This window comes from Protopterus annectens, chromosome 14.part0 (assembly GCF_019279795.1).
Source record: "Protopterus annectens isolate FY-2018-M chromosome 14.part0, PAN1.0, whole genome shotgun sequence".
Classification (NCBI taxonomy): Eukaryota; Metazoa; Chordata; order Ceratodontiformes; family Protopteridae; genus Protopterus; species Protopterus annectens.
Window position 1 is genome coordinate 371,931,450 of NC_056748.1, and position 25,160 is coordinate 371,956,609.

Consider the following 25,160-nt stretch of genomic DNA (forward strand, 5'->3'; position numbering starts at 1 on the left):
CATAAACAGACAATATCTATGTATTTGAACTATTGATGTCTCATTGCCTTTAGTAACATAAGCTCTTAAAATGGCCATTATTCATAGTCAAATTGCTCAGTCCACAATTCGCCCTTGGGCTGAGATCTAGAACATGCAGGATAGCAATTCATAGAACCATGTAGTGTTACAGAGCAACTCACTAAAAGAAGCAAAGCTATGAAATGATTGCATGCTGACATGCAAATGAAGAAGCGTGATCTAATGAGCGCATAATTACATGTAAATGATGACTGAGGACATTCATAGTGGTCAGAAGCAAAGTGGTACAGCTGCTTGCTTCTAGTTATAAAAGCAAAAAGTACAGTAAATTTTGTCGTGCTGCAATAGCAAAAAATGCTCGGAGTAGTAGCATCTATTGTTTAGAAGTATTTACTTAGCGCGGCTAGTGGCCACCCAGGAGATACCACTGAAAGCAGTACGACTAAAGAATTACTTCACATCAGCTGACAGACCAACAGCTATTGGCATATAATGGACCAGTTTTGAATGGACAGAGTCATTATATGGTTGTTGACTTGTATGGCCCACAAATTGAAAATGGAGGACTGGAGGAATATAAGACCTTTCCATACCAGTAAATACAAAGGTATGTGTTGCTCTTACCATTCTTGTAACATAGGTGTTCCTGAGGTAAATTAGGAGCACATTGGGTATATCACAGGCACATCTGCTTCAGCAACACAGCAAGTGGGAAAAACACTACCATATATGGATTTTAGGTATCACCCAATTCCCCTAAGCAGTGAGAGCTATAGGTTGCAACCATTTATTGATAAAGACTCCATCTAGTGTGCACAGAGAGTTACATCAACAGGAAGAGGCATCTTTCCATCATCTGCCAAGTAGTGTGCAAAACACAGGGGCGCATAACCCATGTGTTTGCACTGAACCTTTGTAATGCCTATGATTCCCACATATGGCATACAGATCATCTGTATAACTGCTTTCTGCATGCTGGCATCTCAGGTGTCACTCAGTAATTGCAGACACACTGGAGCAACCATATATATAAAGCCACAGCAGTATATACACATCTCAACCTTGCTTCCCCAATATGTTGCAGATGATGCAGGATGTCTTATACAGCCCTGGGTGATGATGCCCATAGTGAGCTCACAAAACATGTCTGAACATTAATATGCTACCACCCATACTCAGCACAGAAATGTAGTAGTGTTTGTTTGTGTGCATGTGTGTTTGTACTGATCAAATCCTGGACCCACTGCCCAGATACATCTGTGGAGCACTGCAGTAAATAGGGTTGCCAACTCTGGAATTTGGCATTCCTGGATGCTCGATGGCCATCATTGTCAGTTTGTCATGATGGCCAGTCAGGTTGTCATACTGAACCCCACAGGTTTTTTATACTCATTAAAGTAGAGGGTATTGAAATACTGAATGAATAGGGCATCGGACGATTTTGACAGCTTTGATGGTTAGACCTAGTGCTATTGACACAAGAAAAGTCAAATGGTATAACACCAAATGGCAATCATGCATGAGTATAACAAAAACATATTACTTAAATTTTACATTATACAGGTTACAGGCTTAAAGCAGTTTTTGACTAGTCAACACAAATGATTAACCCAAATTGTGTTAAGTAACATCAATCACCAGTAAATGATTCAAATTTAATGTCTCGTGTTCATGCAAATATATAATCATTAATCACTATTGTTTAAATTTGTACTTTTGCTGAGATGAGGCAGTTTTCAGTAGCTGACGATCACTGCAATTAAACTCACAGAAAACACTGTATGACATGCTGAAATTTATCTTGACCATTAACTCTGCTTTTACTAAGTCTGTTTCTGCTGTTGGACCAAAGGTCATTCATTATGCTGAAAACTCTCTCACAGAAAGCATTTGAGACCGGGGTTGACAGAATGTATGAAACAATATGAAACAGTTGAATGCCATTTGCAGACAATACACTTAAAAACTTTACCCACCTATGACCGACCTGTGTCATTGACTGCACAATGACAATTCTAACTTTGAAAAATGCAAAATTCTTCATATAACTTGTCAGTATCAACAGTTATGCCTTTAATATGTTCAAGTATTGGAGGGATAGGTTCCTGACCCAGAGACTCCCCATACTCTGGAATAGACTGCCCATACATATCAAGCAGAGCGCCTCATTGGCCCTCTTCAAAAGGAACCTTGATGATTGGATGGGAGATAGGAAATTCACCCCGGGGATCATGTCAGTCGCCCTGCTAGACAGGGGCCCAGAGAAGTAAATATTGTGAGTAGAAATATCCAGGGAATTGTTATGGCTAGGCTTGCATAGGCCCTAGGGCCGATAGCCTAGTACCAGCCTATGAACCTATGAACATATCTTCCCACTGGATGTTGTTGTCTAACATGAGAACAGAAAAATGCATAAAAATGGATTCACCATAGTCATACCATTTCTGCAAATATGACAAACAGTGATCAAAAAAATGATTTGCTTCCTGTTCAAATGTTCATTTCATTTCTGAAGTCGCAGCATCAGAATGTAGTAGTTGATAGGCTGAAGACCATAGAATCTGTCACTTTGACGTTGTTGCAGCTTTCCACAGCAGCTGTAGTTGCATTCGACTCCAAGTGTTGGATGCCAGCATTAAAAACAGTTATAACACTGTGAATCAGACAGAGCAAACACTGAGGTAAAATATTATCCCTGTTTCAAGAAAACACATCCCATAGCAATGCTGCAACTTTGTCTTGAACTTGAGGTGTAAAGTAGTGCTGGCCAACATAACAACAATCTGTCAGTAGCAGGTTTAACCAATGTGTGGTCACACGGCATAGCAGTTCACAGTATTCCACTTGCAAAAAATTGAAGAATTCCTTAAGTTCATCAACTTTTTTGGCCACTGTTGAGAATGAATTGTAAGTTTTGATAACAAATGATTCAACATCAGTACTGAAAGCCTTTAATCCAAACTGCACACAGTTGCTGAGGACATGACATGTGCAATTCTGAAATACTGACGTTTTTTGAAGTTTATAGGCGCATTGTCTGCACTGTATGAATTGACAAAATCTAAACACAGGCTATTAGCTGCAATTATATCTTTAATTCTATTGGCAATTGCTGTACTGGTTTCATCATTATCTTGATAAAACTTGATGAGTCCGTTCTTCACACCTTCAATTCTCAGGAAGAAGTCAATGGTCAACAGAAATAACTTCTTATTTCCTTTGTTCGAAGCATCTGATCCAATTCCAAAATAAGCAGATTTAACAGCACTGATGCAAAATTCCTGCGCTTTCGGCACAGTAAGCTTTGAACATAACTTACTGCTTTTGTATGGCCACATGAAATTTTAGAAGCTATGGTTGAATCAGAGAATAGTTTTGCCAGAAGCTTGTTGCCACAGTCCTGACTATTGTAGCTGTGGCGATGCTTAACACCATGATACGTGGTGGTTAATTCTGCTGCAATAACACTGACTTCTTCCGGCATATTTTTTCAAACACGAAATGCAGAAATCGCATGAGACTGCTTTTGTGTCATTACTGCATTCTTGTGCTTGGATGACTCAGCATGTGTTGTAATGGCCTTCTTTCCATCATATTTGACAGCAAAGGACCATTGACAGAGTGTGCAGTTTGCTGTGTGATCATCAGTTTTTGATAACCATGAAAACTTCTTGGTGATTCACTCTTGCTTGAAAACACACAGTCTTCTCTTCTTTCGCTTAGGAGTGTCCGTTTATGTGAATCAGAATTATCCAAATCCAATGATTCGGATTTGTTACTATTATTAAAGTGTTCACTAAGTTTTGAACACAATGCCATAATTAATGGGTACTAGCATCTAGTGATGAGTAGACAAACAAATGTTTTTACCACCAAAGATTATAAATGGACGTTACTTACCAGCCATCACCAGCTGCGGTGCCAAAGTCCCAAAGAATGTAAAACAAATTGACTGTGGTTTTTACCTACTGATTTCAAAAAACATTAAAACTACTGAACTGCATTTCACGCTAAAATTTTTAAGCTGTTTAATTTCTCATTAATATTTACTGCTGTCCGAGTCACCCAACTTTCATTAACTTGCAAGACTGTACTAATCAGGAGTACAGGATTATGGAATATCATTCCACTGGTTGGTATGTTAGGAACAAATGTATGATAACATTAATTATGACAATATAGGACCAAATTCCTGGACAAATCTTGTCCTAACCAGGATAGTGGATGACAATCTTTAATTCCTGGATTATCCAGGTGAATCCTGGATGGTTGACATCCCTACCAGTATAACCTGCTACAGTCAGTTTGTAGCATGCAGCACGCTACATAATATGATTGTAATGAAGTAGGTGGCTTAGTCATCATTACCAGGACTTTACACACCTGCAACAGCACAGTCTGTTACAACCTCCAGCATAATAAACCTCCAGTGAAGACAATGATAGCAATGGGCAGTAACCAGTGGTCACACCACAGCCCCTAAATGTCATCATGCATAGTATAATGTATTGCAGGTGAAGCAGCAATGTCTCGTCCACCTCTTAGTTTAATTTCTTCAAGTCTTTTGGGTTTCAAATACCAACATGAGAATGGACCCCATTCCTAAGTCAGTGCATGATTAGACTTCATGACATTAGTATTGTTTTGGTCTTTGATATTAGCTGAGAGACCTCTTCTCAGCACACCTGCAATGTGCCCAGAATTGTCTCTTTCAGTAATTCATATGGGGTTGCATGTATTGGTAGCATATCTAAGCATGACTATAGATTCTTTTTTAATAGACCTGTTGCTTCTTTTAAGCCCTTATCAGACCAATCATACAGTACAATGTTCCCTTCAGTATGTACCTCACCAGGCATATGCAGCAACTAGAGTGACCTCAAAGATCCTTACAAAAGAATACAAAGCGTAATAAGCCTGCCTTATGCAGAACACCTTAAAGCCCTTTCCCTCTACTTGTCTCCAGTAGATTGCTGAGGGGTGATCTATGCCTGGCTTACAAGGCATCCACAAACCCCACACGTATGAATCTCCTGCATATGTGTAAGTTAAACAGTACCAGAAATACAAGGTCTAGGGACCTGAATTCTGTCTGTGACTTAAACAGACCATGCTGGAGAGACAGATATGTGTCCCAGAGACTGTCTTCATATGGAACAGACTTCCCATCCATGTGAAGCTGAGTTTGTCTATTACCAAGTTTAAGCACAACTTAGACCAGTAGATGGGGAATAGGAAATTTACACTGGACCTGGCCCCCATGTCCATTATAGACAGAGGTAGCTTATAAATGCCTGGCCCTCAATGTCCTATTTGGCAAAAGGACATCATTATTCTTTCAGGGAAAACTTGGCTAGGCTTAGAAAGCTCCTCTCCTGGGTCATTAGTCTAGTAACAATCTATGACTCTATATAGTAGTTTGTACTGTATATACGCTAATGAGGCTAGACTCCAACACAGTCTATGGATCGCTAAGTTTCACAAAAGCACATCAGTGAAATGAGGTGAACACACATTCTTTTGCTCATCGCTGACATGCTGGGAATGCCGGTTTGTGCAGGCAAGCTATGTATACATGTGCATCATGCTACATCATGGCACTGAGGTGAACTAGAACTGATTTGAAGTCCCATGTAGGGCATGACTCTTAGACTTCCATTTTGAATAGTTGTAGATTTGTGGCAATGGTTACCAATGCTAGTGCCCTATGGAGTGTATCTGCCTGATTCAGTGATTCTGACTAAGCTTGCAGCCAAGACAACCACTTGAAAGCTCAGCTCCATCACCCAATACTGGTTAGAGACTAACAATGTCCCTCGTTAAGTAGATTTTCTCCACATATCCCATGTGACAATATACAATCATTCAACCAGTCATCCTCACTGTTTCCAAAAGCTACTAGGTAAGTACTTTGCTTGATGTGTAAGGACAAGCTGTTCTTTGAAAAGAGGACACATTGCATTAGGTGCCTGACATGCTACGTGATGTTGATGTTGATGTGGCAGTGTTGGCTTAGGTCTCTAGGGGAAATGTTTGATTAACCACTGTTTCTATTAAGGCTATTCAGAGATTATCCTTCAGGAATCTTTATGACACTATGTAGAAGGACAAGGTTTTTAGTGCATCAGAGTGGTTCAGGGCAATGAGACTTGTAATATTTTTGCTGAGGAAAATTTGAGATCCCTCAAGTTGGTTTATGTGCTTAGAAAGGTACATGCCAAACATGGCATTATATTTAATGATGGGCCTATCAAGAGAGGAATAAAATGGAAGTATAATATTCTTTGGTCCCTAAGGAAATACCACGAAGGATAAAATGTGCAAAGTTTAAGAATTTTCTAACCAACACAGAAATGTGGTAGTCAAAGGATAGTGTGTTATCAACAAAGATACCAAAGTCTCTGAAGACTGTGGTTTAAGAGGACTATGATGTTATATGGTAATCAGCAGTGATGATTGTTTTACCAAAGGAAATTTTGCACTATTTCTTGGCAGTGAGAGTCAGCTCATGAACCATTTGTATAGTCTGACCCTTGCTAGGTGATTTGAGCATGAGAATGTTATTCAATAAGATCCATACAACAGCAGCAATTTGCAAGGTAAATAAAAAGAACCACGACCAGCCAAGTATTCCGAAACGTTTTAATCCACACACTAAGTGCTTTCACCATCAACACATGGCATCATCAGAGTGAATGGAATCAAACTGTCCCAATACTTTTATACATAATTGTCAAACGATATTCCAATTAACCAGTGTCATAATTACCTTGTTCTTAAAGAAGCATGCGTCAAACAATTACATACAGTTCCTACCTTAGTATAATCAATGGTTGTGAAACATATACCTACACATCCTACAAGTGCCACATCTACTCATTTTTTAAATAGTATGTTTAGTATTGTGCTGTTCCAAGAATTCTTTAATATTTCTTCCCCTTGAATATACTATTCTAGGGGAACATACCAAGGAGATTTTTAAGTTCACCACTGAAGCAAATATCCCATGCTGTACGAACAACCTCCTCAATACCGTTTACCTGGCTATTGTAAGTTAATACTAAAGCTCCAGAATTGGATGAATCTTGTTGTTTAGATGTCATCACATTGTTAGTGCTCTTTACCCCTAAAATAGGGGGAAATAAAGTATTTCTTTTATTTAAAACTTCATTATGTATTTTGGTTAGCAATTTAAGAGGGTAGCCTCTTTCCAAAAACATCCCAGTCAAGGTATATAGTTCTTCCCCCAAAATGTTATTGTCATTTATAATTCTGGACAACCTTACCATTTGCCCCTTTACAATACCCCTACGCTGATGCAAGGGGTGACAACTATTATAATGCAATAGTGAATTACTATATGTTTATTTCCTGTATATTTTACTTACTATACCATCTAAACTTTTTACAAGGGTTATGTCCAAGAAGTCAATTTGTTCATCACTCCATTTACTAGTAAATTTAAGAAAGGTGGTTGTTGTATTTAAATATTCTACAAAGCTTTTAGCTTCTTGTTCATTACCTTTCCACAAAACCAGGACATCATCTAGGAACCGGTTATATAATAATATTTTGTCTTTATATATAGAATTCAAGACACATTGTTCCTCCCAATGAAGTAAAACTGAATTTGCAAAACTGGGGGCACACTTTGCCCCCATTGCCACACCTGAAATTTGGTGGAAAATCTCACCTTCAAACATCAAATAGTTGTTCTTGAGTACTGTTTCCATACAGGACACAACAAAATTCACAGTATAATTACTCAAACATTTGCTTTTAACCAAACTTTCAGTAACATAATCTATACCTTCTTCATGGGGTATAACTGTGAACAGATTTATCACATCAACAGTTAAAAAAGACCATTCAGTATCTATACTTTGGAAATTGTTAAGCCTTTGCAAACAGTGCCAGGAATCCTTTAAGATATGCTGAGCCCCTTTCACACCCCGCTGTGTTTTCTTATCCACATAAGCTGCCAAAGGTTCCGTTTTAGAGCCTCTTGATGAAACTATCGCTCTAAACGGTGGATTGTATAAATCTTTGTGTATTTTTGGGATTCCAAACACAGCGGGAGTGACTGGGTAATCAACTTTCAAGTAGTTGTAATCATCTCCGTTGATTACTCTCTGATATAATGCATCCAATAAAAACAAATCAGTCCTGTGATAGGCTATACTTACCTCGTTTACAGAAACTCTCAGATAAGTGGTGGTGTCATCCAAAATGTCTAGCATTTTGGCTGTATAGTCAGATTTTGACATAATGACAGCCCCCCCCCCACCACCTTTATCTGGTTTCATAACTCTTAGTTCTCTGTTAGTTGCCAGTTGTAATAAAGCTTCTCTTTCACTTCTATTTAAGTTGTCATCATAATGCACTTTTTGATTTGTTTTTATGTTGTTAATCAACCCTCCAATACACATTTTCTCAAATGTCGCTACTTCATTATTATATGGTGGAATAAAAGTACTCTTTCTATTGCAACCACTTGTTACCGTAACATTTGCTGGAATATCAATTACCTCAGTGGAATCCTTAAAAAATATCGCCAAATTTAACTGTCTAGCATACAATCTAATATTAGAATACGTTTTCACAACATTGATTTTGTGTTCTGGTACAAAGGAAAAACCTTTACTCAAGACATCATGGTGGTATTCATTTATGTTAATGGCACTATAGTTGTATACATTAAACCCTGATTTTTTATGTACGTTAACCATAGGCAATGCATTAACCTGTATACATAAAGAGTCATTGGTAATGTCCAACAAACTTTTATCATTGTTGTCCAACACACTGTTGTAACTAAATATAGTTGTTCCAACAATCTCGTCTTCATCTAATATCTCTTCCTGTTGTAATTGTTGTTGGTCCACTGTCTCCTCGTTGGATATCTGTTCCTCGTTTGTGGTAGTTGTTCCTGTTGTCGCTCAGTATGGTAATGGTTCCATTCCACACCATCCCTCCTGTTTTGTAAATGTTCCAACCTCCTTAACTGTGTAGACCGATCTAAAAAATCATTCTGACCTACATCATTGTCCGTTGTCCTTTCATTGTATTCATCGTGTACATCTACATTTATATTTTCACTGTTGTTAACCCTATCTCCCCTCTGTCTGTTATTATTACCTGGGGAATAAGCCACATTACTTTTGTAGTCATACATATCCCTAGATAACTTTCTGACCTTAATTTTAACACTTCTTTCAACATATTGTTCCAAATTGGACAAAACAGACTGATAGTTCTTGATGTACTGAGAAAATAATAAGTCGTTTACAATATTTTCATTTAAAGAGACAACCTCTTTTTCAAGTGCCAACAACTTACTTTGATTGTTTTTGACAATGATGTCCATCATTTGTAAGCCAGTTTTTGAACAAATCCACTAACTCTTTATACGCCTGTGTACCAATATCAATCCCATTCGGTAACTTCCATAACCTGAGTCCCTTCGGCACCTGCCTCAGTGCCATGGATTTGTTGAGAAATGCATTGTCGAGTTGTAAGCCTCTGTATTTTCGACACACTCCCTCAAACCGTTCAATTTGCTTCTTCAAGGACAAGGTAATTCTTCCCTCCTCATTCGGGGCTGAGAAGTCCACTTCTGGTAGGCTTAGCCATTGTTGAATGTCCCTTCCTTTTGGTCGACTACCTCCGTTTTCATTAATATTTCGTTCGCCATCTCCAACAGAGTTGTTCACCGCCTCGAGGGCTGGCGGTGAATGCAAAGTGAACAACTCAGCTTGCGAATCGGTTAACATCACTTGCGGATTGCGTAAAATGTTTGTACAAATCAGCAATGCCGTCAACTGCTTGACGGAAGCAGTAATTTTAGCCACCACTGCTTGCATATTGTATGGAAAGCTATTTAATACACCAACTCATAAAATATCAATATTAATATTAAAAAATTCGAAAAGTTAATAAAAAATTCAATTTAAAAATTCAGTGTTGTGAAAGAACAACACTATATACCAATTCGGAAGTCCTCTTAGGTCGAAAAGCAACACCAAATCAACACACAAAAAAATACCCAATGAATATTAAACTTGTAAATAAAAAGAACCACGACCAGCCAAGTATTCCGAAACGTATTAATCCACACACTAAGCACTTTCACCATCAACACATGGCATCATCAGAGTGAATGCAATCAAACTGTCCCAATACTTTTATACATAATTGTCAAACAATATTCCAATTAACCAGTGTCATAATTACCTTGTTCTTAAAGAAGCATGCGTCAAACAATTACATACAGTTCCTACCTTAGTATAATCAATGGTTGTGAAACATATATATATATATATATATATATATATATATATATATATATAGAAATATATATATATATAGAAATATATATATAAATGGCAGATTATGTTAAATGCCTTTATGCCACCTGGGTTAAATGAACACATCTCCTTAAAACCAATATTGAAGCAAAAGGCAAATGTTATATAGATAGCCAAAGGATATACAATTTTAGCATACAAATTAAATAGTGTGTTATTTGATATGCATATATTTATATATGTATTTTTATAGAAAGCGCTTAGTGTGTGGATTAAAACGTTTCAGAATACTCGGCTGGTCGTGGTTCTTTTTATTTACAAGTTTAATATCCATTGAGCAATTTGCAAGGTAGGTGAAAGTGCATGGCAGAAAGCAACCAGGAACAGGAAAAAAACAAGGCCCCATTTTAAATTATCAGCAAACATGGTTAGCCATACTCCATTGGTATCAAGTTTCAAGTTAGAGAGGTATATACCAAAGAAGAAGAGACCTGGAACAGAACCATATGGGGATACCACTAGTACCATTTTTCTGTCTAGTGAAAATACCCCTGACCTTAACAATAATGGTTATATCAGACAGTCAATTACTTATCCAGCAGACTGTGTATGGGGTAGTGTTGAGTTGAGAGAATTTGTCAAGTATTTCAGCATGGTAGAATAGTGGCAAAGTCCTTGACAAGGACAAGGTAGGCAGCTTGGCCTCCATTCCCCTTATCTATGGCCACAGTAGTCCTTTCAAGTACATCAAACAGGTTGAGCAAGCATGATTTGTCTTTTGCAAAGTGCACGTGTCTTCCAAAGAAATAAGGCCATCTATATTGCTGTTTATTAGTTCAGCTGCAATACATTCCATAGTCTTTAAAATGGTACTAGTGAGACCAACAGGCCTGTAATTTACTGGGTCATTAGAGAGACCACCCTTATGCAAGGCATCACAACAGCTCCACATCTTTTGGATGTAACCAGTGGAGAGGCTCAGATTGAAAAGTTGGTGGAAGGGTTTTGCTGGATGGGATTTTATATTTCTGAACAGACGTACAGGGATATTATCAGGACTCATGTAACTGGTATTTATAATTCTGTAATGTGCCAAAAGGACATGGCCCAAAGTAAATTCAGAAGGGGAGGTGTGAATGAGAATGGGGGGATAGGAGATGGCGGATGAGATGAAGATGGAAGAGAAGGAGGTACCATTAGAGATATGGACAGTGCAGAATTCTTGGTTACTTTTAAGCATCCTAATATAACTGTTGAAAGCCTTATGGTTAGTTTTTGAATTAGTTGCAACACTAAGGCCATAGCTGGATTGTATTTCTTAATGCTAAATTTGAGGGACTTAAGAGTTTTAAATCCCTTTTATACTAATGAAGTAAACATCTTTTAGACATGGTGGTGAGATAACTATGGAAAAGGTCAGTGAGGGAGGTATCATTAGAGATAAGTTCAGTACAGAACTGTATGGTATGTTTAAGCTTCCTAATATAGGTAATGAAGGCCTATGTTTGTCTTCAGAATTAGTTGTGACTCTTAAATTTATAGCTGAATTGTATTTTCTAATTGTATGTTTGGTTGACTTGCTTACTACTTTTAAATCCCTTTTATACTGATGAAGTGGACATCTTGTAAAGATGGCCAGGAGCCTTCTTTCTTACAAACTTAGTTGATGCTTTAGTTTCACTGCATCGGCTTTGTTTTAAACTTGTCATTGTGCTGCATCACACTGGTACAGATGACTCAGTACATCGGTCTAAGGGATACAGATGCCTCAGTGCATCTATCTAAGGGGTACAGATGCCTCAGTATGTCTATCTAAGGGGTACAGATGCCTCAATACATCTATCTAAGAGGTGCAGATGCCTTAATACATCTATCTAAGGGATACAGATGGCTCAGTACATCTATCTAAGGGGTACAGATGCCTCAGTACATCTATCTAAGGGGTACAGATGACTCAGTACATCTATCTAAGGAGTACAGATGACTCAGTACATCTATCTAAGGGGTACAGATGACTCAGTACATCTATCTAAGGGGTACAGATGCCTCAGTACATCTATCTAAGGGGTACAGATGCCTCAGTACATCTATTTAAGGGTACAGATGACTCAGTACATCTATCTAAGGGGTACAGATGCCTCAGTACATCTATCTAAGAGGTGCAGATGCCTTAATACATCTATCTAAGGGGTACAGATGCTTCAATAAATCTATCTAAGAGGTACAGATGCCTCAATACATTTATCAAAGGGATACAGATGCCTCAATACATCTATCTAAGGGGTACAGATGCCTCAATACATCTATCTAAGAGGTACAGATGCCTCACTGCATCGCATCTAAGAGGTACAAATGCCTCAGTACATCTATCTAAGGGGTACAGATGCCTTAATACATCTATCTAAGATGTACAGATCCCTCAGTACATCTAGCTAAGAGGAACAGATGCCTCAGTACATCTATCTAAGAGGTACAGATGCCTCAGTACATCTATCTAAGAGGTACAGATGCCTCAGTACATCTATCTTAGAGGTACAGATGCCACAATACATCTCTCTAAGAGGTACATATGCCTCAGTAAATCTATCTAAGAGGTACAGATGCCTCACTGCATCTAAGAGGTACATATGCCTCAGTACTTCTACCTAAGGGGTACAGATGCCTCAGTACATCTATCTAAGGGGTACAAATGCCTCAGTACATCTACCTAAGGGGTACAGATGCCTCAGTACATCTATGTAAGAGGTACAGATGCCTCAGTACATCTATCTAAGAGATACAGAATCCTCTGTACATCTATCTAAGAGGTACAGATGCCTCAATACATCTATCTAAGAGGTATGGATGCCTCAGTACATCTATCTAAGAGGTACAGATGCCTCAGTACATCAATCTAAGAGGTACAGATGCCTCAACACATCTATCTAAGGGGTACAGATGCCTCACTACATCTATCTAAGAAGTACAATTGCCTCACTACATCTATCTAAGAGGTACAGATGCCTCAATATATCTATCTAAGAGGTACAGATGCCTCACTGCATCTATCTAAGAGGTACAGATGCCTCAGTACATCTATCTAAGGGGTACAGATGCTTCAATACATCTATCTAAGAGGTACAAATGCCTCAGTACATCTATCTAAGGGGTACAGATGCCTCCATACATCTATCTAAGGGGTACAGATGCCTCACTACATCTATCTAAGGGGTACAGATGCCTCAGTACATCTATCTAAGCGGTAAAGATGCCTCAGTACATCTATCTAAGGGGTACAGATGCCTAAATACATCTATTTAGAGGTATAGATCCCTCAGTACATCTAACTAAGAGGTACAGATCCCTCAGTACATCTATCTAAGAGGTACAGATGCCTCAGTACATCAATCTAAGAGGTACAGACGCCTCAGTACATCAATCTAAGAGGTACAGATGCCTTAATACATCTATCTAAGGGGATCAGATGCCTCAAAATGTCTATCTAAGAAGTACAATTGCCTCACTACATCTATCTAAGAGGAACAGATGCCTCAGTACATCTATCTAAATGGTACATCCATCTATGGGGTATAGATGCCTCAGTACATCTATCTAAGAGGTACTTATGCCACAATATATCTATCTAAGAGGTACAGATGCCTCACTGCATCTTTCTAAGAGGTACAGATGCCTCAATACATCTATCTAAGAGGTAGAGATGCCTCAGTACATCTATCTAAGGGGTGCGGATGCCTCAGTACATCTATCTAAGGGGTACAGATGCCTCACTACATCTAAGAGGTACAGATGTTTCACTACATCTACCTAAGAGGTACAGATGCCTCAGTACATCAACCTAAGAGGTACAGATGCCTCAATACATCTATCTAAGGGGTACAGATGCCTCAATACATCTATCTAAGAGGTACAGATGCCTCAGTACATCTATCTAAGGGGTACAGATGCTTCAATACATCTATCTAAGAGGTACAAATGCCTCAGTACATCTATCTAAGGGGTACAGATGCCTCCATACATCTATCTAAGGGGTACAGATGCCTCACTACATCTATCTAAGGGGTACAGATGCCTCAGTACATCTATCTAAGCGGTAAAGATGCCTCAGTACATCTATCTAAGGGGTACAGATGCCTCAATACATCTATTTAGAGGTATAGATCCCTCAGTACATCTAACTAAGAGGTACAGATCCCTCAGTACATCTATCTAAGAGGTACAGATGCCTCAGTACATCAATCTAAGAGGTACAGATGCCTCAGTACATCAATCTAAGAGGTACAGATGCCGTAATACATCTATCTAAGGGGACCAGATGCCTCAAAATGTCTATCTAAGAAGTACAATTGCCTCACTACATCTATCTAAGAGGAACAGATGCCTCAGTACATCTATCTAAATGGTACATCCATCTATGGGGTATAGATGCCTCAGTACATCTATCTAAGAGGTACATATGCCACAATATATCTATCTAAGAGGTACAGATGCCTCAATGCATCTTTCTAAGAGGTACAGATGCCTCAATACATCTATCTAAGAGGTACAGATGCCTCAGTACATCTATCTAAGGGGTGCAGATGCCTCAGTACATCTATCTAAGGGGTACAGATGCCTCACTACATCTAAGAGGTACAGATGTCTCACTACATCTACCTAAGAGGTACAGATGCCTCAGTAAATCAACCTAAGAGGTACAGATGCCTCAATACATCTATCTAAGGGGTACAGATGCCTCAATACAGCTATCTAAGAGGTACAATTGCATCACTACATCTATCTAAGAGGTATAGATGCCTCAGTACATCTATCTAAGGGGTACAGATGCCTCAATACATTTATCTAAGAGGAACAGCTGCCTCAGTACATGTATCTAAGGGGTACAGATTTCTCAGTACATCTAAAGGGTACAGATGCCTCAATACAGCTATCGTGGAGGTACAGATGCCTCAATACATCTATGTAAGGGGTAGAGATGCTTCAATACATCCATCTATGGGGTACAGATGCCTCAGTACATCTATCTAAGAGGTACATATGCCTCAGTACATCAATCTAAGAGGTACAGATGCCTCAATACAGCTATGTAAGGGGTACAGATGCCTCAAAACATCTATCTAGGAAGTACAATTGCCTCACTATATCTATCTAAGAGGTACAGATTATTCAGTACATCTATCTAAAGGGTACAGATGCTTCAATACATCCATCTATGGAGTACAGATGCCTCAGTAGATCTATCTAAGAGGTACATATGCCTCGATATATCTATCTAAGAGGTACAGATGCTTCAATACATCTATCTAAGAGGTACAGATTCCTCAATACATTTATCAAAGGGATACAGATGCCTCAATACATCTATCTAAGTGGTACAGATGCCTAAATACATCTCTCTAAGGGGTACAGATGCCTCAATACATCTATCTAACGGGTACAGATGCCTCAGTACATCTATCTAAGAGATACAGATGCCTCAGTACATCTATCTAAGGGGTACAGATGCCTCAGTACATCTATCTAAGGGGTACAGATGCCTCAATACATCTATCTAAGAGGTACAGATGCCTCGTTGCATCTAAGAGGTACAAATGCCTCAGTACATCTACCTAAGGAGTACAGATACCTCAATACATCTATCTAAGATGTACAGATCCCTCAGTACATCTAGCTAAGAGGAACAGATGCCTAAGTACATCTATCTAAGAGGTACAGATGCCTCAGTACAGCTATCTAAGAGGTACAGATGCCTCAATACATCTATCTAAGAGGTACATATGCCTCAGTACATCTATCTAAGAGGTACAGATGCCTCACTGCATCTAAGAGGTACATATGCCTCAGTACATCTATCTAAGGGGTACAGATGCCTCAGTACATCTATCTAAGGGGTACAAATGCCTCAGTACATCTATCTAAGGGGTACAGATGCCTCAGTACATCTATCTAAGAGATACAGATGCCTCAATACATCTATCTAAGAGGTACGGATGCCTCAGTACATCTATCTAAAAGGTACGGATGCCTCAGTATATCAATCTAAGAGGTACAGATGCCTCAGTACAACAATCTAAGAGGTGCAGATGCCTTAATACATCTATCTAAGGGGTACAGATGCCTCAGAACATCTATCTAAGAAGTACAATTGCTTCACTACATCTATCTAAGAGGTACAGATGCCTCAATATATCTATCTAAGAGGTACAGATGCATCACTGCATCTATTTAAGAGGTACAGATGCCTCAGTACATCTATCTAAGGGGTACAGATGCCTCCATACATCTATCTAATTGGCTAACAATTGGCTTAAGTGTTGGTGTCATTCAAAGGGGATCCAATGCCTGTCAGCCTGGGATGACATGCTCGACAAGCCACGATGCTTCGCTAGGGACGGCTTGCACCTGTCACCCCTGAGCTTTCGGATATTGGCAAAGGCTCTTGCTACCCCCATAGTGCCTTTTAGGCAAGGCTCAAAAGACAAACCCACCTCCATAGGTATCACAAGGGATAAGAAACTAAGAGTAATGCTACTCAACGCCAGAAGTCTAAACGTCAAGATGCATGCACTCGAAACTCTCCTTAGCATGGAGAACATCGATATCTGTGCAGTAACAGAAACCTGGTTCAAGGCTCCCGAGAACACCCCAGCACTACCAGGTTATACCTCATACCATGCTTTTATTTAAAACTTGGACCGAACCACAAAGGAGGGAGTATCAATATTCGTCAAAGATACCCACACCTCCAGGTTGGTGGTACAGCACGAAGCATCAGAGACTATCCATGTGCAACTAACTGTGGGTAAAACTGCCTTCCAATTTATAGCCTGCTACAGACCACCCTCCCAAACACAGGAACCCTACTTGGCCTTCCTGAGAATACTGGAAAATATGAAGGTCTCTCCAAACACCATTATATTGGGCGACTTCAACTACCCAAACATAGACTGGGAGCATTACTCTAGCTCCAACACCCTAGCCCAAAGGTTCCTAGAATTTATAAACTCAAATGCTATGGAACAACATTACCACTCCCACAAGAGGGAAAACATACTGGACCTGATCATCACCAACATGGGGACACTATGCTCCAGACCAGAAGTGTATCCCTCACTGGTAAGATGAGACCATAAACTAATCTCACTGGATATTCACATCCCGACCCACCCCTGCCCAGAAAACCACAGTGAAAAACTTCTCTAAAGCAAATTTCTCACGCCTCAAAACCGTGAAATCCTTCAAAGCCCCTGGGCCTGTGGAAAATACAGCCCAGACCACAGAATCCTTTATAAGCATTCTATGAACACCTTCAGGAATGCATGGATCATCACAATCCCAAATAAAACCAAGACCCAATCCTCCAAAGGCAGATGTCCTGTCTGGTGGACCCCAGCCATAAACAAACTATAGAATAGAAGGAGGAACCTACAACATGAAAGAGGAAAATCCCAAAAGGGAAGGCATCTCTGATCAGTATTAGCAAAAACTACGGGCACTCATAAAATCGTCTAAGGCCAGCGAGAGAAAAATTGCACAGGACACTAAGGATAATCACAAGGCTTTCTTTAGTTATGTTAGGAACCTGGGTGGGAATTCCCAGATATGCTCAGAATTAGTCCAAAATGACAAAAATACACGAGCCCACAGACATTGCCAACATCCTAGCTGACAGGTTCAGTGCAAACTTCTCCCCTCTCCCCCACCAAAGGGCAAATATCTATCCCAACAGAGTGCTGCCCCCCTGACATCTCAGATGCTCAGGTAAGAGCCGCCCTCTCCAAAGCAAAAAACACAGCATCAATGGGACCAGATGGTGTCCCGGGCTGCATCCTACATGAACTCCAAGAAGAGCTAAACCCAAACATAAAACTACTGTTCAATCTTAGTCTTGCTACAGGATATGTACCCAAAGAGTGGCGTACGGCAACAGTGGTCCCTCTCCACAAAGGTGGTGCCTCAACAGATCCTGGAAACTATCACCCCATAAGCCTGACTAGCTTGGTCTGCAAAGCTATGGAAAGGATCATCATGGACCTGATAAATAAAGATATTGGGGACCTACAGACACTGGATCCTACCCAGTTTGGCTTTGTTAAGGGCAGATCTTGCCTCTTAAACCTGGTTGATTTCTTTGAAACAGTCACCAAGGCCATTGACGAGGGGAAGGTGGTTCACACAGCCTACCTGGACCTCGCAAAAGCCTTCGATACAATACCCCACTCGGGCATTATAGATAAGCTCACCAGCTTAAATATAACCCCCTATGTCACTAGATGGGTTGCAAACTGGCTCAAGGACAGAACCCACATGGTTAGAATTGCTGGAGCCATGTCAGACTCCAAACCAGTTACAAGTGGTGTCCCACAAGGCTCAGTCCTGGGACCTCTCTTGTTGTATATATTTCTCGGAGGTACAGGCCAACACGGAAGGACTGCGGCTGACCAAGTTCGCAGATGACTGCAAACTGGGCACCATAATCGACTCTCCAGCTGACACAAGCATCCTCCAAAGGGCCTCATAGAAACAGACAACTGGTGCCAGAGCCATGGCCTCAAGCTAAGCCAAAAGTGTATAGTCATCCCTTTGGCAAAACAAAGTGCCCACAAATTACCACATAGGTGGTAATCCATTAAGTACAGAAGAAGTCATTAGGGACCTGGGGACCCAAGTTGATAGCAATCTCTCATTTGACAACCACGTGGCCGAAGTGGTTAGAAAAATATTTTATATAGCCCACCTAATCATGAAGGGATTCACATCTAGATCAGGGGAGGTCATCGTACCTCTTTACTCATCCCTCATCAGGCCCATAATTGAGTACAATGCCCCTTTTGGGATGTACCTTACCAGACACCTGCAGCAACTGGAAAGACCCCAAAAGTACCTCACCAAGAGGATCAAAGGGCTCAAACAGATGCCATATGCTGCCGGTTAAAGAAACTCCAGCTCTACTCAGTGGCATACGCCTACTCAGAGGTGATCTGTGCCTGGCGTATAAAGCCATGTCCAACCCAGAATTAATGGACATGCTGCACCTCAGAAAATCAAATCCCATCGAGCTACGGCTCGAGACTTGAACCTCAGCACTGAAATAAATAGGACATGCTGGAGGGACAGATTCATAACCCAGAGGCTCCCTTCACTCTGGAATAAAATCCTAGTCCAGGTTAGGCAGAGTCCCACATTGACTCTCTTCAAGAGGAATCTTGATGAGTGGATGGGAGATCGTAGGTTTATCCCGGCTATCACTTCTGTGTCACTGTTAGACAGAGGCACAGTATACTAACCTCAAAAAAAGACATAGCAACATTAATTTAAAATGGGTGGCAAAAGCCAAACACACTCTGGCTAGGCTTATAAATGCCCTAGGGCAGATAGCCTAGTATGAACCTATGAACCTATGAACTACTTCTATCTAAGAGGTACAGATGTCTCAGTACATCTATCTAAGTGGTAAAGATGCCTCAGTACATCTATATAAGGGGTACATATACCTCAGTACATCTATCTAAGGGGTACAGATGCCTCAATACATCTATCTAAGAGGTACAGATCCCTCAGTACATCAATCTAAGAGGTACAGATGCCTCAGTACATCAATCTAAGAGGTACAGATGCCTCAATACATCTATCTAGGGGGAACAGATGCCTCAAAACATCTATCTAAAAAGTACAATTGCCTCACTACATCTATCTAAGAGGTACAGATGCCTCAGTACATCTATCTAAACGGTACAGATGCTTCAATACGTCCATCTATGGAGTATAGATGCCTCAGTACATCTGTCTAAGAGGTACATATGCCTCAATATATCTATCTAAGAGGTACAGATGCCTCAGTACATCTATCTAAGGGCTGCAGATGCCTCAGTACATCTATCTAAGGGGTACAGATTTCTCACTACATCTATCTAAGAGGTACAGATGCCTCAATACATATACCTAAGGGGTACAGATGCCTCAATACATCTATCTAAAAGGTACAATTGCATCACTACATCTATCTAAGAGGTACAGCTGCCTCAGTACATGTATCTAAGGGGTACAGATGCCTCAAAACATCTATCTTGGAGGTACAGATGCCTCAATACATCTATGTAAGGGGTAGAGATGCCTCAGTACATCTATCTAAGTGGTACAGGTGCCTTAGTACATCTGTCTAAGAGGTACAGATGCCTCAATACATCTATCTAAGGGGTACATATGTCTCAAAACATCTATCTAAGAAGTACAATTGCTTCACTATATCTATCTAAGAGGTACAGATGCCTCAGTACATCTATCTAAAGGGTACAGATGCTTCAATACATCCATCTATGGAGTACAGATGTCTCAGTACATCTATCTAAGAGGTACAGATGCTTCAATACATCTATCTAAGAGGTACAGATGCCTCAATACATTTATCAAAGGGATACATATGTCTCAATACATCTATCTAAGCAGTACAGATGCCTTAATACATCTATCTAAGGGGTACAGATGCCTCAGTACATCTATCTAAGAGGTACAGATGCATCAGTACATCTATCTAAGAGGTAGAGATGCCTCAGTAGATCTATCTAAGGGGTACAGATGCCTCAATACATCTATCTAAGATGTACAGATCCATCAGTACATCTAGCTAAGAGGAACAGATGCCTCAGTACATCTATCTAAGAGGTACAGATGCCTCAGTACATCTATCTAAGATGTAGAGATGCCTCAGTACATCTATCTAAGAGGTACAGATGCCTCAATACATCTATCTAAGAGGTACATATGCCTCAGTACATCTGTCTAAGAGGTACAGATGCCTCACTGCATCTAAGAGGGACATATGCCTCAGTACATCTATTTAAGGGGTACAGATGCCTCAGTACATCTATCTAAGGGGTACAGATGCCTCAGTACATCTATCTAAGGGGTACAAATGCCTCAGTACATCTATCTAAGGGGTACAGATGCCTCAGTTGCATCTATCTAAGGGGTACAGATGCCTCAAAACATCTATCTAAGGTGTAGAATTGCCTCACTACATCTATCTAAGAGGTACAGATGCCTCAATACATCTATCTAAGGGGTACAGATGCCTCACTACATCTATCTAAGGGGTACAGATGCCTCAGTACATCTATCTAAGCAGTAAATATGCCTCAATACATCTTTCTAAGGGGTACATATACCTCAGTACATCTATCTAATGGGTACAGATGCCTCAATACATCTAAGAGATACAGATCCCTCAGTACATCTAACTAAGAGGTACAGATACCTCAGTACATCTATCTAAGAGGTACAGATGCCTCAATGCATCAATCTAAGAGGTACATATGCCTCAGTACATCAATCTAAGAGGGACAGATGCCTCAATACATCTATGTAAGGGGAACAGATGCCTCAAAACATCTATCTAAGAAGTACAATTGCCTCACTACATCTATCTAAGAGGTACAGATGCCTCAGTACATCTATCTAAATGGTACAGATGCTTCAATACATCCATCTATGGCGTATAGATGCCTCAGTACATCTATCTAAGAGGTAGATATGCCTCAATATATCTATCTAAGAGGTACAGATGCTTCACTGCATCTATCTAGGAGGTACAGATGCCTCAATACATCTATCTAAGAGGTGCAGATGCCTCAGTACATCTATCTAAGGGGTACAGATGCCTTACTACATCTATCTAAGAGGTACAGATGTTTCACTACATCTACCTAAGAGGTACAGATGCCTCAGTACATCAATCTAAGTGGTACAGATGCCTCAATACATCTATCTAAGGGGTACAGATGCCTCAATACATTTATCTTAGAGGTACAATTGCATCACTACATCTATCTAAGAGGTGCAGATGCCTCAGTACATCTATCTAAGGGGTACAGATGCCTCAATACATTTATCTAAGAGGTACAGCTGCCTAAGTACATGTATCTAAGGGGTACAGATTTCTCAGTACATCTAAAGGGTACAGATGCCTCAATACATCTATCTTGGAGGTACAGATGCCTCAATACATCTATGTAAGGGGTAGAGATGCCTCAGTACATCTATCTAAGTGGTACAGGTGCCTTAGTACATCTATCTAAGAGATACAGATGCCTCAATACATCTATCTAAAGGGTACAGATGCCTCAAAACATCTATCTAAGAAGTACAATCGTCTCACTATATCTAGCTAAAAGGTACAGATGCCTCAGTACATCTATCTAAAGGGTACACATGCTTCAATACATCCATCTATGGGGTACAGATGCCTCAGTACATCTATCTAAGAGGTAAATATGTCTCAGTACATCAATCTAAGAGGTACAGATGCCTCAGTACATCTATCTAAGGGGTACAGATGCCTCCATAGATCTATCTAAGGGGTACACATGCCTCACTACATCTATCTAAGGGGTACAGATGCCTCAGTACATCTATCTAAGTGGTAATTATGCCTCAGTACATCTATCTAAGGGGTACTTATACCTCAGTACATCTATCTAAGGGGTACAGATGCCTCAATACATCTAAGAGGTACAGATCCCTCAGTACATCTAACTAAGAGGTACAGATGCCTCAGTACATCAATCTAAGAGGTACAGATGCCTCAGTACATCAATCTAAGAGGTACAGATGCCTCAATACATCTATCTAAGGGGAAAAGATGCCTCAAAACATCTAAGAAGTACAATTGCCTCACTACATCTTTCTAAGAGGTACATATGCCTCAGTACATCTATCTAAATGGTAGAGATGCTTCAATACATCCATCTATGGGGTATAGATGCCTCAGTACATCTATCTAAGAGGTAGACATGCCTCAATATATCTATCTAAGAGGTACAGATGCCTCACTGCATCTATCTAAGAGGTACAGATGCCTCAATACATCTATCTAAGAGGTGCAGATGCCTCAGTACATCTATCTAAGGGGTACAGATGCCTTACTATATCTATCTAAGAGGTACAGATGTCTCACTACATCTACCTAAGAGGTACAGATGCCTCAGTACATCAATCTAAGAGGTACAGAAGCCTCAATACATCTAAGGGGTACAGATGCCTCAATACATCTATCTAAGAGGTACAATTGCATCACTACATCTATCTAAGAGGTACAGATGCCTCAGTACATCCATCTAAGGGGTACAGATGCCTCAATACATTTATCTAAGAGGTACAGCTGCCTCAGTACATGTATCTAAGGGGGCAGATTTCTCAGTACATCTAAAGCAGGGGTGTCCAACCTTTTGGCTTGCCGGGGCCACATTGAGTGAACAGAAATTGTCTTGGGGCCGCATATAAAATATATCATATAGTTAACTCTTCCTCTGCCATGGGAGACCAAAGTCGACCTCCTGGCGGTACTGTAGGTGCATTCGAACAATTAATAAATGTAATAAATGCCTATTTGCCTTAAAATTCTAATTCTCATTCTGATTTTAATTCTCTAATCTAACAGTTAACTCTAACATCTTAGTTAATATATAGATTTTTTTTTACAAATAAACAGATATTCACTACAGCACTAGCATTTCTCACTGGGAAAACCACTCCAGCAGTCCATCTACATACAATGTCAACATTAGCAGTCCTACAATACTGTAATCCACAAAAATAAGCCAACAAATTTGCAATAAAATAAAGAATTTACATTACTGACTTAATAACACAATTATGAATAAGCTACAAGAGGGTTTCACCCAAACAAATGACTGGTGCCAGAAACATGGCCTCAAGCTAATTGCCAAAAAATGCACAATCATCCCCTTTGAGAAGAGTGATGCCCCCACAGATTATCATGTTAATAACAATGTTGTAAGCATGCAATCAGTCGTGAGGTGCTTGGGCACCCAGGTTGATAGAAACCTGACCACCACGTTGTCTCCGTTGTATGGAAAGCTTTTTACATGGCCCACCTCATTAGTAAGGGTATCTCAACCAGGGACAAGGAGGTCATAACATCCCTGTATTTTTCCTTTACAAGAGCAATTATTGAGCCTGACACCCCTTTTGGCATGTGCCTCAGCAAAACACCATGCCAAAAGAAAGATTACAACCATTTCTGACAAAAAAAGGTCAAAGGACTGAGTTCACTTAGTTATCCAAACAGACTAAAAAGCTTCCTGCTTTCCTCTGTCTCTCACTGGCCCCTATAAATTTCATCACTGGCTTGCTTTCCAGGTTAAGAAAGATCCTGACTTAAGAGACTTTCTCCACCTCAGAAATACTGGTTATATTTAAAACACTCACTACAAAGACCACAGCCTTCACTGCAACATAAACAAGCCACTTTGTATGGACAGGTTCTTGACACAAAAACTTTCAACTTCTTTAAAAAGCTCCTCTCATTATCAAACAATGTAGTTCAACAACACTACAACTGGATGGATAGCCATGAATGCACTCCTTAAGTAAGTAGCATAGCCTTCATCAAACCGGAAGGAAAATCCACATACTAAACTTTCCCAGCTGGATGGCTAAGATCTAATATTGGTTACTCAAGTCTACTTGTCTAAGAAGAGGGGCCAATTTAACTAAGAATTCCATTTGCAAAAATATATTCAGTATACATATTAAATCTCTCTATCTTATATATACACACACACACACACACACACACACACACACACACACACACACACACAGAAAAGGAGCCCCTACTTGTAAAATAGGCAACCTTAGTAATCACATGACACAGTCTCACTGATTGAAGTTGTCTGGAAGTCAAAATATCTGAAAGAAAAATCATAATAGAGATGCAATTCCCCACCACCACCTCAGTACATCAATCTAAGAGGTACAGATGCCTCAACACATCTATTTAAGGGGTACAGATGCCTCAAAACATCTATCTAAGAA